Consider the following 19,925-nt stretch of genomic DNA (forward strand, 5'->3'; position numbering starts at 1 on the left):
CTCACGCGATCGCGGACTCACTCACGTGATCGCAAAGAAAAACTGCGTGGATTTCCCAGACCGCTTCTTCCTTCTTCACGAATGCGGCACTACTCATGCGTTTATGTTGCACTGACTCCCCAGGCTTCGCGATCGCGAACCTATTCTTGCGAATGCGTAGAACAATTTCACCAGTCACCCAAACAAGCCTTCGTGATCGCGGACCTTCACTTGCGATCGCGTATAAGGAAACTAGAACCAGTCATAACAACAGTCCAAGAAGTCCAAAAAATGATCCGAACATGATCTGAATAACACATGAGGCCCCCGGGCCCCCCATCCAAATACACCAACATATCTAAAACATCATACGAACTTAGTCGAAGCCTCAAATCACATCAAACAACATCGAAAATACGAATCGTACCCCAATTCAAGTCTAATGAACTATTGAAATTCCATATTCTAAATCGATGCCGAAACACACCAAATCAATTCTGATTGACCTAAAACTTTGCACACAACGGACCTATTCCAACTCCCGGAACCAAAATCCGAGCCCGATAACAACAAAGTTAACTCTCGGCCAAACTTCTCAACTTTCCAAACCTTCTACTTTCAAACTTTTGCCAATTCAAGCCAAAACGACTTATGGACCTCCAAATCAAAATGCGGAGACACTCCCAAGTCCAAAATCACCATACGAAGCTATCAAAACCATCAAAACTCCATTCCGGACTCGTTTACTCATAAGTGAACGTTGGATCAACTCTTTTATCTTAGGCTTCCAACCTTGGGACTAAGTGCCCCAATTCATTCCAAAACATCCCGGAACCAAACCAACCACCCCGACAAGTCACATAATGATAAACGAACATATAATAAGAAATAAATGGAGGAACAAGGCTACAATACTCAAAATGACTGGCCGGGTCATGACAAACTACCCCGTAGGGATTGGTTTGATTGTATTGTTTGATTTACGTGGAAGACGTGTACACGAGGTGATGAGTGCGTACACGGCCTTATATGTAGAAATTGACCGATTTAGATTCTTAGGCTTATTTCACGCATTTAATTGAAATTTTTATATCATGATATAATTTCCATTGTTAAGTTTAGTCTTACATGCAATATTTGAAGTTGTTAGTACATGGCATATATTTTATTGTCAAGCTTTCTCGTATATGCTGTTACCCCTTTTATTGTCATGCTATCTCTTTTATTGTTGAGTTATCCTTAATTGAAGCTCTATTATTGACGAGCGCAAAACACACACTTAAATATGCTCGCTAGTCGAATATAGTATAATATAATATCGTATCCACATGGATTGGTGTTAAATAATATTTTCGTAGTTTATAGTTTGATTGCTATTAAAGATGATCAACACTTGAGATTTATGTGATTAAAACTAAAATTAACTAAGATTCTAACTTATTGACGAATGACACTCGAACAAAAGTAAGCAAGGAAGATATTAATGGGAGAAAATAGGGATTGATTGGATAGGTGCAACATAAATTTTTAGGATTTAACTCTAGTTAATTCACTTCTAATGTTCAAGTGAGTCAATCGAATTCACTCAATTAGTAGTTCAAATGTTTAGTAGAAACTCCTTTCTCGATTAAGTCTCAACTTCACAATATGAACCAATTTAAGCTCAGTGAAGATATGCAAGAATTCGTAGTAGATTGGTATTTAGAAGAACCTCTCTCGATTATCCTCCTAACTAGGGTTAAACAATAATTCAACTAGCCTATTTCGATAACTAAGAATAATTAATGAACTCAACCAACAAGATAATGCAACAATATCACAAGTTATGCCTCTCTCGATTACATGAACATGTGAATATAGATGCAATAATTAAATCATCCAAAATGATTCACTACATAAAAACTAGACTTATAATCCACAAACAAATATCAATACACCAAATCCATCAAACCCTAAAGAGAACTACTCCATAGATATGGGGTAATTCATCACAAATAGATATGAAATCCTTGTGCTCTTGCTTCTCCCACTTCTCCTTAGCCTCCTTAGGTCTAAGATGTGTTTAAAGTCCAGAAAATAATATTTTTCCATGTATATATACCAAGTAGGGTTGGGCCCAAGCGAAAACACCTTTTCCTACGCAAAATAGGACACTTACCGGCATTGGACGTGTGCGGCCGTGCACCTGGGAGTGTGCTCACGCATATTGCCGTGCACTTTGGATAGTGTTCTACCTGACTTACGCGCGCGCGCACCTGGGTGGTGTCCTGCTCAATTCTTCGTTTCTCTCATTAAGTGCACTATTGTCTGTTGATCCCCGAACTCAATCCCAACTTAATCCTTGGGATTTTACTCAGACTTCAAAGCTCCAAAATAGCTTGAATTCATTCCATAACATCTACGTAGCTAGGAATCACTCATACAAGGCATAAAAAACATAATTAGTGCAAAACACTAGTGATTTAAGCTCAAACTCAATTAAAGTGTAGTAAATTAGAGTAAAATAGATGACTAAAACATGAGATTATAGCCTAAGACCCCTTTTATTGTTAATTTCTCCTTATTTGAAGTCGTCATTACATGTTACCTCCTTAATTTTCTAAGTTTGTTCTTCAGTTTCATTGTGTTGTTATAATTCTTGTGTTGATATCCTTGCCATATTCCCGTGTTATTGTTGTTATTGGCGCACTCAGTGTTATGGGAACATGTAGTGCTAGTTGATATGTTGTGTTGTTGTGACCTTGGAACATGTGGAATTGTTGAGAGGATTGTCGGGGTGTTTTTCATGAGTTGTCTGTGTTATTGTTGTTCTTGATATTTGCACATGCGGCGAGACAAGGCAGGCAATATTTGTTGGGTTTGTGTATGTGGCGAGACAAGGTGGATAATTATTGATATGCGTGTGGCGAGATATGGCGGGCATTTACTTTATTATTACGCATGCAATGAGGCAAGGTGGGCTGTGTTGGGGATCAATCTAGGGGCATTGTTATTGTTGCCATTTGTGTGGTGGTGTGACTTTTTTGTGTGTGACATGTATATTACGGGTTTTGTTGTGTTGTTTCCAATGTGCTACTCGGTTTCTCTGATTTTACATGTTGACTTGAGCTGTGATAGTACACTTGCACAAGCACACACAATAACATGTTATCAATATCAGTCCAGAAGTATGAATCTTGATGTTAATTGATCATGTACATGTATTCTTGTACACCAGACTTCTGTGCGTAGATTGGCTTAGTGGCACGTGAGTTGTCCGTACGGATATTAGATATTGTTACTATTGGCATGTGAGTTGTTCGTGCAGATTTGAGGTATTAAATGTATAGGCACGTGGGTTGTCCGTGCGGCACGTGAGTCGTCCATGCGATTGTGATTGGTAATGTGGGCACGAGATGCCATATGATTATGATTCATCATTTGGGGACCCGTCATTTATGATTATGAGGTGTGGTATCTCGGGGTGATTCTTGTGTAAACCTTGTGTAACAACGATTGATTATTTGGTTGTCATTTGTGTTCCTTAATTGGTTTCACTGGTACTTTAACTGAGTTCTGAATACTTTGCGGCGTTATCACCTATATACTCCTTGTTGCTATCTGTTGCTTCTACTTTCCATTTTCTAGCTTTGTATTGTTATTCTTTCCATGTTAAGTATTATACTAATATTCGTTACTCTGTTAGCTTTATATTAATACTTGCACAGGTTATTAATGTCTAGTAGGTGTCTTGACTATACCACGTCACTACTCCACTGAGGTTAGTCTTGATACTTACTGGGTACCGCTGTGGTGTACTCATGCTATGCTTTTGCAAATCTTTTGTGCAGATCTAGGTACCTCTGAGTGGGCCGGTCATTAGTTATCTATTGGAGAATTTTCATGGAGACTTCAAGGTATACTTGCCACTACACTCGCAGGCCTCAGAGTCACCTTTTGGAGCTTTACATTGTTACTGTTTACTTCTATTCCAAATAGTGATGTATTTGATATTCTTAGTTACTCTTAGAAAGGCTTATGACTTCGTATGACCGGTTTTGGGATATTGTAAATCTATTGTTGATTATTGGCTATGTATGGCAAGTACTGATTCCTGTTTAGTGGTTAAATGGTTTAAATATATATATATTGATGGTTGTTGGCTATGTACGACATTACTGATTCATATTTAATGGTTAAATAGTTTAATTCTATTAAAAATTCAGTATGTGTTAGGCTTACCTAGTCTTAGAGACTAGGTGCCATCACGACATCCTAAAGAGAAAATTTGGGGTCGTGACAAGGTATGTCCAAAAACGCTAAGTTACAAAATTTAATTCTAACCTTACAACCAAAGGCCAAGGAGCAGAACAAGAGGATCGAGCAGATCCCAGTAATTCTGTCACGACCCAAATTTAGCGATCGGTACCCAACACTATCCTACCCGAGCGAACCAACACATATAATACATCCAAGCCATATGCATAAAAATCAATTAACCATGGAAACCATTTAAAAATCATATATAATTTCAAATCCAAAACCATACATGAACATTTAAAAAATAAATTAAATCAATAAATTAATTATCCTTTCATGTATGTCGTGCACAACCCCTGTCACGACCAAAAATCTCAACCCGTCGTGATGGCGCCTAACACACCGGCCAGGCAAGCCGAAATACAACAATAAAGAACCAAAAAACAAAATTTATAGAAACAACATAAGTCTAAAATCTCAATATAACGAGATACTGCTAATACAAGATAAATCCCCCCAAAACTGGTAAATACAGAGTCAAGAGCTTTACAACGAAATACAAGTCTGAAACTAAACAATGATACTGTCTGAATTGAAACAACAATACATAAGAAAAGACAAGTCAAAACTATGGCCAGGAATGCAACTCTACCTTACCTCCCGAAGCTCAGTCTAACACGCAAATCTACTACTGATAACTGGTCCTCACACCTGGATCTGCACAATTAAGTGCAAAGTGTAGTATGAGCACAATCGACCCAATGTACTCAATAAGTATCGTAACTAACCTCGGCGAGGTAAAAGAAGTGAGAACTATAAATGATACTAGCTATAACCTATGCAGTTTCATCATTTTTAGCAAGTACAGAGCAATAATGAAATCAAGTCACAAAGCATAGAAAGAAGCAGTTGTGTGTGTATGTGCATAGTTACTCAAATACTTTGCCTAGTCAATGTTCAGCATATAGAGATGATATGCAATTAAATAAGGTAATTAACCACAGAAATTGCAAGTAAAGATGAAATGCAAGATCCAAACAAAACACTTGCATAATTTCCTCAACCTTTCTATATCAGTACCAAACCAGTGATCAGTTTTCCTCAATATCCGCGTGTACACCATCAAGGGATAAACATGAGAGGGTGACCCTAGGGGGATGGATCCATATCCATATGCAAGCACGACTAATTCAACGTGCTACCAGCCTGGTGTGGTCACAAGCTCAATATCATAATCCGCCGAGTGTGATCACATGCATGATAGTACAATCCGCCCGGTGTGGTCACATGCATAACAATATAATTCGCCCAGCGTGGTCACATACATCCAGTCCAAATCATATCACACATAAGCAAATATACATGAATACATGTATATAATGAATAAATAACAGATCTCATACTCTTGGACTGGTATAAGTGACATGCTAGAGTGTAGGCATGTGCATAGGATGCTATCATTGCTCAGACCGGCAATTTCATCATAGAAATAACAATTATCAAGTTCATTCAAGGAATAAGCCTCTATGTAACCTCAAACATGGATTAAATAGTTCATAACAATATTACATATATGAGAAACATCATAACATAATGCTTAAAAGCCAATTATAGGCATATCACAACCTAAGCACTACCCGAACATGGATAAATAAGCCGATACTTGTACATGGGCTCAAACCCCATACATGTGCGCACCCATAGCACGTAGCTATCATAAATAATTCAGACAACTAGTGCATCAACTAAGTTTAGATAAGATACTTACCTCAAGCAAGCCAATATACTCCTCTAACAAACCCTTCCCGCACGTATCAACTTCTGGCAGGCTCGAATCTCTTCAATCTAGGTGGAAAACTCTCCAAATAGTGTCCTAGTCCGAACTCCCAAAATTTCAAAATGAGATAAAAGCTCAAACCCTCGTTTTTAAAACACTGCCCAGTGATCCCGTACCTGCGGACACAATGATCATATATGCGATTCCGCTTTTGCAAAAAAACCTACGCTTCTGCGAATCCCACTAAGAATCCCGAGTTATTGCTTATGCAGCCAAACCACCGCTTCTACGGGTCCACACATGCAGAAACCTTCTGCACCTGTGGTACTTGGTCCCCCATGCTCATTTCCGCTTCTGCGGTTCCATCCTCGCAGAAGCAACTCCGCTTCTGCAGTTTCTTGTACGCACCTGCTATCCCGCAGCTTCCAGCCTTCCTTCTCTTCTGTGGCTCCCAGCCGCTTCTACGGCCTCACACCTGTGGCCCCATTCTCGCAGGTGAAATCACACCAGGCATCAAAAAATTCAGCCAAGCTCCTAAGTTCAAAAGAAAACCCGAATTCCATCCGAATCAATCCTGGGGCCCCTGAGACCCCGTAAAAAAATTCCAACAAGTCCTACAATACAATACGAACTCACTCGAACCCTCAAATCACTTTAAACAACACCAAAACCACAATTTGCACATCGATTCAAGCCTAATGAACAAATGAATTTCCAACTTCTAAAATTAATGCCGAATCATACCAAACCAACTCCGATTGACCTCATATTTTGCACACAAGTCATAAATGACACAACAGACCTATTCTAACTTCCGAAACCAAAATCCGAACCCGATATCCAAGAAGTCAACTCTCAGTCAAATCTCTTAACCTTCCAAACCTTTAACTTTTCAACTTTCGCCAAAAATCATCAAATCAATCTACAGACCTCCAAATCCAAATCCGGACATACGCCTAAGTACAAAATCCCAAAATCACCATACGACGCTATCAAAATCATAAAAAATCCATTCCAAAGTTGTTTCCACAAAAGTCAAACTCCGGTCAACTCTTTCAACTTAAGCTTCCAACCTTGGGACTAAGTGTCTCAATTCACACCGAATCATCCCCGGAACTACACCAACCGCCCCGGAAAGTCACGTAACCACAAGTGAACATAGAATAAGCAATAAATAAGGGAACGGTGCTAAAATACCCAAAACTTGCAGCTGGGTCGTCACATTCCCCCCAACTAAAAAAATGTTCGTCCTTGAACGAGTCTAAAATCATACCTGGAGTCTCAAATAGGTATGGATAACTGCTATGCATCTCCCTCTAGGTCTTCCAAATAGCCTCCTCGACTAGCTAGCCTCTCCACTGAACTTTCATTGAAGCTATATTCTTTGATCTCAACTTTCGAACCTGCCTATCGAAAATGGCCACCAACTCCACATCATAAGTCAAGTCCCCATAAAGTTGTACCGTGCTGAAGTCCAACACATAGGACGGGTCACCATAATACTTCTAGAGCATAGAAACATGAAACACTAAGTGAACACCCAATAGACTAGGTGGCAAGGAAAGTCTGTAGGCCGCCTCTCTAATCCTCTCAAGTACCTAAAAATGGCCGATATACCGATGGCTTAACTTGCCCTTCTTCCTGAATCTCATCACACCTTTCATGGGTGAAACTCTGAGCAAAACCTTCTCACCCACCATATATGTAACATCATGAACCTTCCTATCAATATGACTCTTTTGCCTAGATTGTGCTGTACGAAGTCAATCTTGAATCAACTTGACTTTCTCCAAGGCATCCTGAACCAGATCAATACCCAACAACCTAGCCTCTCCCGGATCAAACCAACCAACTGGAGAATGACACAGCCTCCCATATAAGGCCTCATATAGAGCCATTTGAATACTCGATTGGTAGCTATTGTTGTAGACAAAATCTACAAGCGGCAAGTACTGATCCCATGAACCCCCCAAAATCCATAACATAGGCGCGTAGTATATCCTCTAAGATCTGAATGGTGCGCTAAGATTTTCCGTCCATCCGGGGGTGGAATGTTATGCTCAACTCAGCCCACGTGCCCAACTCTCGCTGCACTGCTCTCCAAAACTGTGATGTGAACTGCGTGCCTCGATGGAGATTATGGACACCGGCACATCATGAAGACGAACAATCTCACGAATATAGATCTGAGCCAGCCGCTTCGAAGAGTAGGTAGTCTCAACCGGAATGAAGTGTACGAACCTAGTCAACCGGTCCACAATCACCTAAACTGCATCAAATTTCTTCAAAGTTCGTGGGAGCCCCACAACGAAATCCATGGTAATCCGCTCCCATTTCCACTCGGGAATCTCAAGTGCTTAAAGCAAACCGCCCCACCTCTGACGCTTGTACTTCACCGGTTGGCAGTTCAAACACTGATCCACATACTCCACTATACCATTCTTCATTCTCCTCCACCAATAGTGCTGCCTCAAATCCTGATACATCTTAGCAGCACTCAGATGAATGGAATACCACAAACTGTGGGTCTCCTCAAGAATCAACTCACGTAACCCATCCATATTGGGCACACAAATCCGACCTTGCATTCGCAACACCGCATCATCTCAAATAGAAACCTCCTTGGAATCACTGTACAATACCGTCTCCTTAAGGAGAAGGAAACAGGGGTCGTCATAGTAACGCTCTCTGATGCGCTCATATAAAGAAGACCAAGAAACCACGCAAGCAAGAACCCGACTAGGCTCCGAAACATCTAACCTCATGAACTGATTGGCCAAGGCCTAGACATCAAATGCTAGCGGTCTCTCACCAACTGGAATATATGCAAGACTGCACATACTCTCAGCCTTTCTACTCAAGGCATCGGCCACCACATTGGCCTTCCCGGGATGATACAAAATGGTGATATCATAGTCCTTTAACAGCTCTAACCACCTCTGCTTCCTTAAATTTAGATCCTTCTTCTAAAACAAATGCTGTAGATTTGATGATCTATGAATACCTCATAAGACACGTTATAGAGATAATGCCTCCAAATATTCAAAGCATGAACAATGGCTGCCAACTCTAGATCATGAACATGGTATTTCTTCTCATGGGGCTTCAACTGGCGCAAAGCATAAGCAATCATCCTACCCTCCTGCATCAAGACACACCTATTACTAATTCGCGAAGCATCATAATAAACCGTATATGAACCCAATACTGAAGGCAAAACTTGAACTAAACGTGTGGTCAAAGTAGTCTTGAGCTTCTAAAAGCTCTCCTCATACTCATCAGACCACCTGAATGGGGCACCATTCTGGGTCAATCTAGTCAAAGGTGCAGTAATGGACGAGAAACCCTCCACAAAACGACAATAATAACATGCCAAACCTAAGAAGCTCTGAATCTCTGTAGCTGAAGACGGTCTAGGCCAACTTTGAACTTCCTTAATATTCTTCAGACCTACCTTGATCAGCTCACTAGACACGACGTGGCCCAAGAACACCACCGAGACAAGCCAGAACTCACACTTGGAGAATTTAGCATATAACTTCTTCTCCCTCAAGGTTTGGAGTACAACCCTCATATGCTGCTCATGCTCCTCCTGGATGCATGAGTACACCAATATATCATCAATGAATACTATGACAAAATAATCAAGATATGGCTGGAATAAACTGTTTATTAAGTTCATAAAGGTTGCTAGTTCATTGGTCAGCCCAAATGACATCACAAGAAACTCGTAGTGACCATAGCGGGTCCTGAATGCCATCTTCAAAATAGCAGAATCCTGAATATTGAACTGGTGATACCCAGACCTCAAATCAATCTTAGAGAACATTCTAGCACCCTGAAGCTGGTCAAATAATTCATCAATGCATGGCAAATGATACTTGTTCTTAATGGTAACTTTGTTCAACTGCCTGTAATCAATGCACATCCGTATAGTAACATCCTTCGTCTTTACAAATAGAATTGGTGTGCCCTAAGGCGACACACTAGGCCTGATGAATCCCCTATCAAGTAGCTCCTAAAGATGTTCCTTCAATTTTTTCAACTATGCTGGTACCATATGATACAGAGGAATATATATAGGCTGAGTGCCCGACACCAGATCAATACCAAATTATTGTCCTTGTCGGGTGGCATGCCTGGCAGGTCTGCAGGAAACACATCTGGAAAGTCTCTCACTACTGAATTTAACTCAACGATATGAGCATCAGTACTAACATCCCTCACAAAGGCCAAATATGCAAGACATCCTTCCCAACCATCCGTTGGGCCTTCAAATATGAAATCACTCTACTGGGAACATAGTCCAGAGAAACTCTCCACTCCACCCTAGGCAACCCCGGCATCGCCAATGCCACAGTCTTAGCGTGGTAATCCATAATAACGTGACATAGTGACAACCAATCTATGCCTAAAATAACGTCAAAATCAACCATGCTAAGCAGTAAAAGATCAACTCTCATCTATAATCCCTCAATAGTCACTACACATGACACATACACACAATCCACAATAATAGAATCACCCACCGGTATAGATACATGAACAAGCACAATTAAGGAATCACTGGGCATATTCAAATAACAAGCAAAGTATGATGACACATATGTATAAGTGGAACCAGGATCAAATAATACCGAAGCTACCCCTGTGGCATACTGAAACAATACCTGTGATCATGGCATCAGAAGCAACTGCCATTTGCCTGACTAGAAATACATAGCAACGGGCACTGACCGCCATCCGATCAACCTCCCCCTCTAGGGTGGCCTCGAGCTAACAGAGCCCCACCCCAAGCTGGCTGTGTAGGTGATGTAGCTGCTAGTATGGAACTCATAGGCTGAGAGCTCTGCTGTGGAAACTTACTCAATAGTCTGGGGAAATCTCTCTGAGATGACTCAAGTCTCCGCACTCATAGCATCCCTCCTGACTCACCTTGATAGCCCGAAGAACTACCTATGGAGACTTAGGCAGATGACGCATGGTAAGAACTCTACGATGGCAATGCACTGACTAATGACTGAGCTAGGCGTGCACTCTAGGAACTTTGACTAACTGAGGAACCACGAGGAACATGGCAAACTGCCTGAATGAGTCTGGAAGAATGACTCTGCTGTAGTATGACTGGTCTCCAGATGAGGCAATGCTGAAACCACCTGAACTACGAGGCCTCTTCACCTCTTGCTCCTCATGCTCTTTCCTACAAACCAACTCTAAGCGTCTAGCAATATCAGCCACCTCGTCAAACCTCGCACCAGTCGCAACCTCCCGAGCCATAGTTGAGGCCATCAATGAACCTCTTAATCTTCTCACTCTCAGTGGGAACCAACCATACCGTGTGATGAACCAACTCTGAAAACCTCATCTCATACTGAGTCACGGTCATACCCTCCTGGCGTAGCTGCTCAAACTGCCTACGCAATTCCTCTCTACGAGTCTGTGAGACAAACATCTCTAAGAAGAGAATTGAGATCTCATGCCATGTAAGTGGAGCTGCATCGATTGGCCCGCTCAACTCATAAGCCTGCCACCATCGGTAAGCTGCCCCTGTCAGCTAAAATAGAGTGAATGAAACCCCACTGGTGTCTAAAATTCCCGCTATGCGAAGAATCCACTGACACCGATCTATAAAATCATGAGCATCCTCCGACTCTGCTCCACTGAATTCTGGAGGCTTAAGCCTCCCAAACTGCTCCAATTTTTTCTGCTTCTCATAACTCATATAGGGACCAAACTCGGCCCAAGCGATAACAACCGGCTGAACTGGCAATACACCCGTGTCTGGTGACCTTGCGCTAGCTGCTAAGGAGTACGGGCGGCAGGAGTCTGGGCACCTCCTCCGGCCTGTGAAGTGGCTGGTGCAGCTAGAATTGAAACTGCCTGAGCGAGGCTCGTGCACACAATCAAAATTTGGTTAATGCCTCTTGAAGGCCAGGAATCACAATGAGCACTGTCGGTGCCTAAGCTAGTCCCACCGGCTCAACCACCTCTGGTACCTGCTCCTGAGCTATAGCAACAGGTGCCTCTACAAGTGCTGCTCTAGCTGTAGCACGGGCCACACCTCCGCCTCTATCACGGACCGACCTCTTGTGGCCCTAACTGGTAGTACTAGTGTCCGTCCGCCTGATCCAGTTGCATGTGTCCACACCATATGTGAGAGAATAGAATCGTCAAGTTTCAAACTTCGGAATAACAAATACGCACGACAAGAATGCAAGAAAGTAAAGTTTTCTAACAGTTTGGTAGCCTCTCAAAGATAAGTAGTAATGTCTCCGTACCGATCCAAAAGTCTATACTAAACTTTCTCACGACTCGTAATACCTATGAACCTAGGGATATGATAACAACTTGTCACGACCCAAAATTCCAACCCGTCGTGATGGCGCCTAACACACCGGCCAGGTAAGTCGAAATATAAAAATAAAGAACCAAAACAACAAAATTTATAGAAATAACATAAGTGTGAAATCTCAATATAACAAGATACTGCTAATACAAGATAAATCCCCAAAAACTGATAAATACGGAGTCATGAACTCTATAACGGAATATAAGTCTGAAACTAAATAATGATACTTTCTAATATGAAACAACAGTACACAAGAAAAGACAAGTCAAAACTGCGGCGAAGAATGCAGCTCTACCTAGCCTCCCGAAGCTCAGTCTAACACGCAAATCTACTGCTGATAACTGGTCCTCACACCTGGATCTACACAATTAAGTGCAGAGTGTAGTATGAGCACAATCGACCCAATGTACTCAATAAGTATCGTAACTAACCTCGGCGAGGTAAAAGAAGAGAGAACTATAAATGATACTAGCTATAACCTATGCAGTTTCATCGATTTTAGCAAGTACAGAGCAATAATGAAATCAAGTCACAAAGCATAGAAAGAAGCAGCTGTGTGTGTATGTGCATGGTTACTCAAATACTTTACCTAGTCAATGCTCAACATACAGAGATGATATGCAATTAAATAAGGTAATTAACCACAAAAATTGCAAGTAAAGATGAAATGCAAGATCCAAACAAAACACTAGCAAGATTTCCTCAACCTTTCCATATCCGTACAAAACCATTGACCATTTTTTCTCAATATCCGCGTGTGTACCATCAAGAGAGAAATATAAGAGAGTGACACTAGGGGATGGATCCATATCCACGCACAAGCACGACCAATTCAACGTGCTACCAGCCCGGTGTGGTCAGAGGCTCAAAATCATAATCCACCTGACGTGATCACAAGCATAACAGTACAATCTGCCCGACATGGTCACATGTTTAATAACATAATCCGCCCGACGTGGTCATAGGCATCTAGTCCAAATCAAATCATATCACATAGAAAAAAAATATACAATAATACATGTATATGATGAATGAATAACAGATCTCATGCTCCTGGACTGGTATAAGTGACATGCTAGAGTGTAGGCATGTGCATAGTGCGCTATCATAGCTCAACTGATAATTTTCATCGAAAAATTTAACAATAATCAATTTCATTCAGGGAATAAGCCTCTATGTAACCTCAACACGGCTCAAATAGTTCACAACAATGTTACAAATATGAGAAATATTATAGCTTAAAGCTTAACAGTCAATTCTAGCTATATCATAACTTAAGCACTACCCGAGCATGAATAAATACCCCGGTGTTCGTACATGGGCTCAAACCCCATACATGTATGCACCCATAATATGTAGCTATCACAAATAATTCAGACAACTAGTGCATAAACAAATTTAGATAATATACTTACCTTAAGCAAGTCAAATTACTCCTCTAACAAAACCTTCTCGCGCGTATCAACCTTTGTAAGGCAGATTACTCCTCTAGCAAACCTTAAGTAGTGATTATTTTCCCTCACAATAGGGGCTTTATCCCATAAACCTTAGCTTAGCCTTGGAATGTGTCCCTACACCCACATGTGTAGTTCCATGGTACATATCAAAAACAAATTCACAACCTAATAACCTCAAAAGATCTATTTTTATCAAATTATGATTTTCTCAGTCAATCTAGACCATTTGAACAAATTCAAATGAATAATCTTTTTCAAGTTAAAGTCTTTAGCAATTTAATATTGTGATGAACCAACCGGTTGTCTTGTGTATTTAAACCCCTTTCCCTATTTGATATTTTTCGTATGCTTGTTTGTTATTTTGTGACTTGCGAGAAGTTTGGTTTCGGGAAGGCTTGAAAGTGAATTAGAACACTTAGTTCTATTTTGGAAAGCTTAAGTTGCTAGAGTTGAACTAGGTTTGACTTTTAAGTAGGTGACCTCACATTGGTGATTTGATGGTTCCTATAAATTCTTATGGTGATTTTGGACTTAGGCGTATGTCCGAATTTGAATTTGGAGGTTCCTAGAAGGTTTTGGTTCTATTTTCCGAAAGTTAGAAATTTGAAAGTTTGAAGAGTTCATAGGTTTGACCAGAGTTGATGATGTTTGACTATAAATATATATTTTTAGTGCATTTCTTACCTTATATTTTGGTGTTTCATGTTAATATGTGCGATATTTGAGCTTAATTAAGTTATTTTTATATATAGGATCATTGGAATATAAACATGACTGAAGGTTGGACACAAGGATGCCGAAAATACAAGAAACGAGCACACAAAGGCGAAAATCGGACGAAGACAAAAACCAAGCACCAGACTAGGCGATGCTTGGCTCTTGGAATCCAACAGCTCACGCCGCGAGGTTCCCAGCGTGCCACAGGCCAAGCCTCGTGAGGATAAAGGCCTGGTTCCCCTCCAGTTTGCGCATTAAATGTTTCCTACTCGATTTTGGACTTGGAGACTCTGATCCTAGCCTATAAATACTCCCTAAACGTGACTAGTAATGTGATAGACAATCTGAAAAAAAAGGGCTTAGGAACACAACGGGGCACGAATTTTGTTGATTCTTCCATCTTCCATCTCATATTCATAAATTTTATTTGTCATTGCTTGAATTTAATTCAAGTGTCACATATTACTAAGTTATAGAGATCTACTCGAGTAGCCCACTAAATCATTGACTATTAGACAATACCTTTTAATAACCCCAATATCAAATACCATAACTATTGCTCGTGATAAATATGTGATCCGCATACCAACACTTTATTGTAATTTTACTCATTTCATCATGAATCTTACCGAAGGTTTTCCCTTCATATTTCTTTTATGACTAAATTTTCTCTGTTTCCCAATCATCACCTTTGAAGTGACTTTTACCTACTCTGAAGCTCCCCACTTAGGCGTGAAACCAAAATTTTAAGCTCGAACCTAACACTCAAAGACTTTATTAAATTCTTCCCTCGTAAGTAACTTCCATCTGATCATATACATGCTCACATGCTACTACCAATTGTTTATTCTCCAACTCAGAATCTTATTTTACCATTTTAATTTTCCATCAAGCCTCGATTTTATTTCCTCATTATACTTGTATTGCTTATTGTTTTGAAAATATGATAGAATGGTTATTTTCGTTAAAGTTTTTCTTATTATTTCCCATACCAAAGTATCATGGTACTTACAGCTGTAACTCATATTGTAAGTGCCATCCTTTCTCGCTTCTATAACAACAATGCAGTTAGCACTACACTTTTCAAGTCTGTTTTACCTTCAGAATTCTTTTCTGACATTATACCCTTTAATCTCTGCTGAAAAACCTTTCTAACAAGTATGACTACCTTAGACCTTTCAGTCCATGCTTATATATTTTAATAAGTAGGACACCCTCAGGCTAAACTCGCATAATATTCATACAACTTTCCACAACATACACTATTCTCACAATACTAAATATAAGAAACATACAATCTATCTTTATGTCATCATAGCATAGATTTTCCTTATTATAGTCAATAACATCTTCACATCATCATGCCTCGTGCAATTAATATATACTTACTTGTTTCTCAACCATTCATGGAATCTAGTTCATGGATACCCGACATTCATATGGTAATTGTTTTGTACCTCCATAGTATCTTTAACCTCGTCCCCATGCCTAATATGTTAGGGATTCGTGATGCATAGCTATATAGTCTTGAATCACTTATAATTCCTCGTATGCACCATTATCATTTTTAAGCTTTCGAGTCTCAAGCTGCACTTGTAATATTTACAACCTGCATGAAGCTCTAATTTGTCCGCATAAATTATTTCAAACATTTATTCCTCTTAAATCATAAGAGTTCATCCAATCAAAGGTCAACCACCCTAGTTGACACATGTAGAAGCGCTTTAGAGCTTACCTTTGAAAGTTCTCAATTCCCCACAAGTTTAAAAAGACAAAATAAGGCATGCCTCAACTAAATAAACTTAAGGTTGTTATTCTACATCATTTTATCTTATTTGAAAAGCTATGTTGATCTTTGTACCCTTTCAAGTTACACATTTATGTATATTATGCCCTAATATATTTTTTTTCTTACCCATATACGTCTACTTACCTTATCCATGCATACCTTGGTATCATTGAAGGTTGACTTCCATTAGTACACCATTCGTTATTTGTGAGGTATTCAAGGTTCACCTTCCCTTCTCTTACTCATGACATACCTCGAATACCCTAAACTTGTGCCCACACGTGGCACTTTATTTCCTGTAATTCACTTCCTGACATGTGATATTACAATAACGACGGCCTTTGTCATATCGAAAGTCTCCCAATCTCTAGTGAAAGTGAGGGTCATCTCTTGCGTCTTGACTTGTTCATTTTTCTGCAAATCTTGAAGGTCTCCTTATATCCACTTATCTAAAATATGCTTTCGGTCATTCTTGACATTATCCTAAATACGTCTTCATTCTTATGAGTCATAAGGTGTTCGCTATGAACTTTGTTGAATCACATTCTCTTACAAATTTATTTCTTGTCATTCCTCTACATCTCATCATGATAATGTAAGGTACATCCTTCCCATTTATCTTGGAACCATTGTTTTTCCTTCGCTGTACCTTTGTTATACTAGTAAATGGTGAGTGTCATACCAAATAGTCATCTCAATACCTTGATCTATAATTTGAATTCCTATTTAGCCTTTCTCCCCTTTTTAATTCTTCATTACAATCTTTCGTAAGTTCTGACAACATTCTGATAGTACCAACTAAAATGGTCACCTCACTTTATTTTTCACGAGTTGTCATTATCCGACTAATGATTTTTATCATTACAGTTGTACATCTTGACTATGTTAGTTTTGAATCTGTTCCGGACCTTAACCCATTATTCCATTTATGAACAATCCAATATTTCCCAGTTAATTCTCAAGCAACACGTATCATATCTTGAACCTTAAAATTCGTGCTTGACATTTTTATATATACCATGTTAGATAATCAATACTGGTTGAGAATCATATCTTTCACCTCGGACACAACGCATGATCTAGAGTGAGAAGAAAGTGAAACCCCCTAAATGTCCTTGTAGTCTTCCCGATATAAATGTGACCAACAACACACTGACAAGAGGGACTCTATTTGACACAGTTTTATAGACTTCCTAGGACTCACTTAGAACTTAGTGCCTCTGATATCAAGTTTGTCACAACCCGAATTCACATGACTGGCACCCGACATACTATCCGACTTGAGTAGACCAACCCATATGATGCACCCAAATCATATATATAAAAATCAATTGACTGCATAAGCCATTTAAAATCATATATATATTTTCAAATCAAATCATGAATTCCTTTTCATATCCAAAACCATACATGAAACATTTAAAAAAAAGGTAATGAAATCAATAAATTAATTATCCTTTCATGGATGTCATGTACAACCTCTTTATTACAATCCAACATGACTATCTATGAAGCCTATATACCAAAGAATAGAAATAAGCACTTGAAACAATTCTCGACTAAAGAAAATAAGAGTAACATGATAGCGACCACGGAATAAAAGTGGTGTCTCACCATAGATCTCGGGTAGAGATCCATCTTATCCCTGTTCATGTCACGTATCTTATATCATTCTGAAATATGTACAATAAGTGAGGCCCTGGAGAAGGGCCCACGAGGGCTTAGTATACCACCCCTGTACTCAACAAGTGTCATAGACTCTCTAACTCAAGTTCCTGGGACAAGATTTTACAACTAGTATACAACCAATATTTAATATAAAGTGATAAACAATAATTTAAATCATGATCTTTATCATTTTAAATAAAAAGACAAGTGAAATGTAAACAATGATATAATTTTTAGAATATTTATATTACAAGATTTTAATAATAATTATAAAAAACTATCTCAATTTTATTAAGTCATTGAAATTATTTTCGGCTCCTTAGGCCTAAGTATAATAAATTTCTCTTTTACCTTTCACCGGGAGTACTATATCGACACCCACATAATAAACAACCACTAGGTGACCAACCTAGAAATAAGTAGTTCACCCTACTTGTCTGGACGGCTTCTTATAGTGTTGTACGAATCAACTTAAACTCATTACTTGATCATTGTCCTCACAACAGGTGATTTTATCTCACAAACCTCAGCTTAGCCTTGTAATATGTCCCTATGCCGACACGTGTAGTTTCATGATAACAAACTCAATATCAAATCAATCTCGGTAATCTCCACTAGTAACTCTCAAAATATTTGACATATCAAAAATAGATTCATAGTCTAATAGCCTTAAAAGATATATCTTTGTCAAATTATGATTTTCATGGCCAATCTAAACCATTTGAATAAAATCAAATGAATAATCTTTTTCAAATTAAAGTCTTTAGCAATTTAATATCAACCATATAAAGATACGGCAAATAGTAATCCATTATTCAAATTTCAAACGACATACTTTTTCCTGAAAACATATCTTTAGCACTCAAACATTTTATACTCTTATCAATACGTAAGTTTATAAAACGTATAATATTTTTCTTAATGTGTCGTTTTGCCAAAAAGTTTTGAAAATAATATTTTTATAAAATCACATGACACTTCATAAGTAACAAACTTAGTTACTACAACACTTCATTAAAACAACGAATAAACTTCATAAATATGTCACTCATACGGCAAATAGTAATCCATTATTCAAATTTCAAACGACATACTTTTTCCTGAAAACATATCTTTAGCACTCAAACATTTTATACTCTTATCAATACGTAAGTTTATAAAACGTATAATATTTTTCTTAATGTGTCGTTTTGCCAAAAAGTTTTGAAAATAATATTTTTATAAAATCACATGACACTTCATAAGTAACAAACTTAGTTACTACAACACTTCATTAAAACAACGAATAAACTTCATAAATATGTCACTCATACTCCAATATATATATATATATATATATATATATATATATATAAAGGGATTACCTCTTGGTGGAAGAATCTCACTATCCTTCTTTTTAGTATTCTTGAAGATTCAACCTATTTCCTATGGATTTGATCCATAATAATATTAGTGCTAACATCAAATGGTGTTATATAGTTATTGTTGTACCAAAGAAACTTACTTTGAAATGTATTTATGGTGGAAGAGCTCCTTCTTCTCTCTAGAACCCAAACCTTTGTCCAAAATTCTATCTCTTTTTCTCCCCCCGTAATAGCCACTTTTATAGATCTGGTGACGTGTGTAGCTACGCACATCTCTTGCGTAGCTACGCTGCCCTTTCTCTTCAGCTCCTCTCCATTTGACTAGCTTGCTAGAATTAGCTTCGCACAAGGATGCGTAGCTATGCACCACTCGTGTAGCTGTGTGGCTGTTGTGCCACTCTTCAATAGAAAGATCATAACTCTTTGTAAAAATATAAAATGACAAACGGTTTGAAAGTTGGAAACTAGACTTGTAGACCTTTCACTTAATAGATCGTGCACTATATAACGCTTTATATTTTGGGAGTTGTGCACGTTTGAAGTCGGATCTTGTGTAAACTCATTTGAAACTTTGTCCCATCATATA

The sequence above is a fragment of the Nicotiana tabacum genome, chromosome 15 (genome assembly GCF_000715075.1).
Source record: "Nicotiana tabacum cultivar K326 chromosome 15, ASM71507v2, whole genome shotgun sequence".
NCBI classification, from domain to species: domain Eukaryota; kingdom Viridiplantae; phylum Streptophyta; class Magnoliopsida; order Solanales; family Solanaceae; genus Nicotiana; species Nicotiana tabacum.